Consider the following 4,536-nt stretch of genomic DNA (forward strand, 5'->3'; position numbering starts at 1 on the left):
CCTGGGCAACAGAGTGAGACTTCAACTGAAAAAAAAAAAAAAAAAGGAGAGCCATTGATCTAAAAATGCTCTCAAACTTAAGTGTATATTTAAGTCACTGTAGGACTTTTTTTTTTTTTTTTTTGGACGATAGGATCTCACTTGTCCCTCAGGCTGGAGTGTAATGACCTGACCACAGCTCACTGTAGCCTCAAACTCCTGTACTCAGGCGATCCTCCTGCCTCAGCCTCCCAAGTAGTGAGGACTACAGGCTCATGCCACCTTGTCTGACTATTTTTAAAGATTTTTTTGTAGAGACAGGACTTTGTTTGGTGCCCAGGCTGGTCTCAAACTTCCTGGCCTCTAGTAGTCCTCCTGCCTCAGCCTCTCAAAGTGCTAGGATTACAGGTATGAGCTACTGCGTCTTAAAACACAGATTTGGACTCAGGAGATCTGGGATAGCCCTGAGAATCTGGGACGTGGCTGTCACTTGATGCTGACACAGAGACTTGATGGTCTCTGTGTGTGCCTTTGAGTATCTCTTAGCATGACAGCAAAAGTCAAAGAAGACCTGTCTCAAGAGCAAGCATACTGATCATACAAGGTGGAGGCTTTAGGGCTTCTTGTGACCTAGCCTTGAAAGTCCCAGAGTCACTTTAGCCTTGTTGTATTGGTTACCCAAGGCCAGCATGAAGGCAGACTAAACAAGGCCATGAATACCGAGCAGTGTGGCTTATTAGGGGTGGTCATCTTCGGAGACTAGATACCACAACACATTTCTGCCACTGTCAGAAATGCCACACTTTGTGAAGTTCATGCTTCTTCTACTCCTGCTGTTTCCTTTTGCCAAGAGCACAATACCCAGCATGGATGACCTGTGTAAAAGCATAAGGTTGTCCCACAGATGCCTGGCACTTCCCCTGAGTCAGATCCGTTATGAGCCCACATCCACATCTAAACATATAATTGGTACTATTTTTATCTTCTGCCTATATCACCTCTTAAGGCGTGGGCTTCCAGTCCATCTTAAACTGTGGAGCTTTGGGTTTATGTCCTTGGGCCACCATTTACTCCTTCCTAATGAACACAGAGGTGGATGCTCTGTGGCCCTCGACTTGAATACGTCCGAGGACCAGACAGTCTGTATCCCATGCAGTGCGATAAAGGCTGTGTCTGTCAGGGTCCTTTGACGCTGTCTAGTTTAATTCCAAAATGCAGCTGGAAGGGCAAGGAGGGAGATGGGGAAGATGTAGACATTTACAAGATCTAAGAACACACCTGGGAAAGTACCAGAACTATCAGCTTCAGGAGTGGGAAATAACAGGTTATTTCTTTTGGGAACCACCCCCAGAATGAAGCAGCCTGAACTCTGTATCACTCTACTTCAAATTCCCAAGGCGGGGGGAGAGAAAGAGAGAGAGAGAGAGAGAGAGAGAGAGAGAGAGAGAGAGAGACACCAAGTGTCTGTCCATCAAGGGCTATGATGGAAGCATGCCCCCAGAAACCTTGTGGAAACAGTGCTCAAGTCAGCATGCGACAAGTCAGGAAAGGCATCACACAGAAGTAACACTTGGGCACCCCCCGCGGGTCCCCTCCCACTGTGGGAGCTTTTCTGTCCTCTCAATAAACCCTGCTTTCTCAAAGAAGTAACACTTGAACAGGGGAGCCTTGAAGGTGAAAAGCACTTTCCAAGGTAGGTGCGGGTGAACACACCATTGCCCAGTGACTTATACACACAGTATGAGGGTGAGTTCGACCTGGGGCTCTTCTGGTTGCAAGGATTAGAACCCCTCTCGGGATGACTCACATCAGAGTAGGAATGAGTGTTTGTAGGGACGCAGGGAGGCTCCTGGGGACTCAGAGGAAGTGGAACAAACAGCATCAGGAAGAAGGCAACTGGGCAGCACTGGTTATCACGGTCTGTGTCTCATGGCGTCTCCACTCTGCCCATCTGTTCTCTTCCACTTTTTTATTTTTATTTTTTGAGTTGGAGTCTTACTCTGTCGCCCAGACTGGAGGGCAGTGGCACGCTCCTGGCCACCACAGCCTCGACCTCCTGGGCTCCGGCAATGCTTCCACCTCGGCCTTCCAAGTAGCCAGAACTATAGGCATGCGCTACCACACCCAGCTAATTTTTGATTTATTGTGGAGATGAAGTCTCGCCAAGTTGCCCTGGTGGGACCGAACCGGCAGGCTCAGGCAACCCACTCGCCTTGGCCTCCCAAAGTGCTGGGATTACAGGCCGAGCCACCGAGCCCAGCCTTCCACTTTCCCAGTTCCTGCGGAGTCTTCTTCATAGCTTGCATGCTTATGTGGCCCTCAGTGGCCACGCCATCTCCATGTTCCTTGTCCACTAGCCTCAGACACCTACCAGTGGCAAGGAGCATGTCTCAGGGCCTAATCCAGACTCCTGAGAGGGAGAGCTGACTGGACCAACTCACCTGGTTGAGCTGACGATACCAGTCTGGCCCCTAGGCAGCCCAGAAATGAGCCACTGCCTGGGTGGGCACCCCTCACCTGGCTCACTGCCCACTCGTTGAGGCAGATCCTTCCACAGGTAGCACGTAGCACGCACAGGCAGGAGACTCACATGTGAGCACAGACTGTGGCCTGTTCAGGGACCAGGCTGTGGAGAAGGTCGGGTTCAAATCTTGAAGAACCCTGCATTCTGTGTTAAGGCATTTAATCTTCATCCCACGAATCCCAGTAGCCATCAAAATGCCGGGAACAGAAGATCGGATGAACTCACATGGCACAGACATAACTGAGGTCGCATACTCGTGATTCACAGACCTGTTTCTGATGGCCTGTTTTCCAACATTTTGAACAGGTTGCCAGCATTTAAAACTTTGCAGATGTCACCAGACACAATGGCTCACACCTGTAATCCCAGCACTTTGGGAGGCAGAGGCAAGAGGATTGCCTGAGTCCAGGGGTTCGAGACCAGCCTGGGCAACTTGGCTACAATAAATAAAAAACTTAGCCCGATTAGGTGTGGTGGCACACGCCTGTGGTTCCAACTATTTGGAAGACTGAGGCGGAAGGATCACCTGAGCCCAGCAGGTCGAGGCTGCGGCGGCCGTGAGCGTGCCACTGCACTCCAGCCTGGGCAACAGAGTGAGATTCCTACTCAAAATGAAAACAAAGACTTTGTGGATGTCACACAAAAATCCAGGTGTCTATGATGACCTGGCAGCACTGATCAGGTCACCATGCACCAGGTGGAGTAGCAGAATCCCATAGACACGGCACAACCAAGCAAGGCAAAAGCACTACAAGAGCACTGCAGGCAGGGAGACCAAAGAGAAAATGAAGCCATGACATTTGGGTGCAGATTCAGAGAAGAGAGGGCTTTGACATCCACACTGCGGGAAACCACCTAAGAACAGCAAAGCATGCTGGTCTCCTTTCCATGCAGAAGCAGGTGATTCCTGTGCTTGCAAAGGTCTACCCTGCTTCCTTGATTTTATTCTGCAAATGCCAGTCTTTGACTCTATTAACATGTCAGAAAGGGCCCAGACTGCCGAATACCCCAGCTCTTTTCGGCTCTGTGCTTCACCAAATCTCTTTTCATATGTCCTCAGCTTGTCACTTGACTCCCTTTTCCCCCCATTCCCTTTCTCCCAATTACGTCTCTCTACTTTTCCAGATACCTGGCAATTCTCTTCTCAAGAGCTTCTCTTGGAAATATCTTTTTTTTTATTTGGAATCTCACTCTGTCTCCCAGGCTGGAGTGCAGTGGCACACTCACAGCCACCGCAGCCTCAACCTGCTGGGCTCACATGATCCTTCCACCTCAGCCTTCCAAATAGCTGGAACCACAGGCGAGAACCACTACGCTTGGGCTAATTTTTAAAAATTTATTGTAGAGATGCGGTCTCACCACATCACCCAGGATGGTCTTGAACCCCTGAGCTCGGGCAATCCTCTCGCCTCCTGCTCTCAAAGTGCTAGGATTACAGGTGTGAGCCACCATGCCTGGCTCCTCCTAGAAATATTAAAACATTAGCAGCTGGGCGCTGTGGCACATCCTTGTAATCCCAGCACTTTGAGAGGCCAAGTCAGGAGGATTGCTGGATTTTGAGACTAGTCTAGGCAATATAGCGAGACCTCATCTCTACAAAAAAAAAAAAAAAAACATAAGCCGGGTGTGGTAGCAGATGGCTACAGTCCCAGCTACTCAGGAAACTGAGGCAGAAAAATCGCCTGAGCCCAAGAGTTGGAGGCTGTGATGATCCATGATCCTGCCACTGCACTCCTGGTAACAGAGTGAGACACTGACTAAAAAATAGATAAATGCTGGGCACGGTGACTCAAGCCTGTAATTCCAGCACTTTGGGAGGTGGAGGTAAGAGAATTGCCTGCGTCCAGGGGTTCAAAACTACCTGGACAACTTGGTGAGACCCTGTCTCTACAGTAAATCAAAAAAGTACCCAGCCGTGGTGGTGCATGCCTGTGGTTCCAGCTACATAACAGGGCCTCTGATAAAATAATGAAGCCCGGCCGGGCTCGGTGGCTCAGCCTGTAATCCCAGCACTTTGGGAGGCCGAGGTGAGT

Source organism: Carlito syrichta, unplaced genomic scaffold, assembly GCF_000164805.1.
Source record: "Carlito syrichta isolate Samal-C Ts95f unplaced genomic scaffold, Tarsius_syrichta-2.0.1 Scaffold305729, whole genome shotgun sequence".
NCBI classification, from domain to species: Eukaryota; Metazoa; Chordata; class Mammalia; order Primates; family Tarsiidae; genus Carlito; species Carlito syrichta.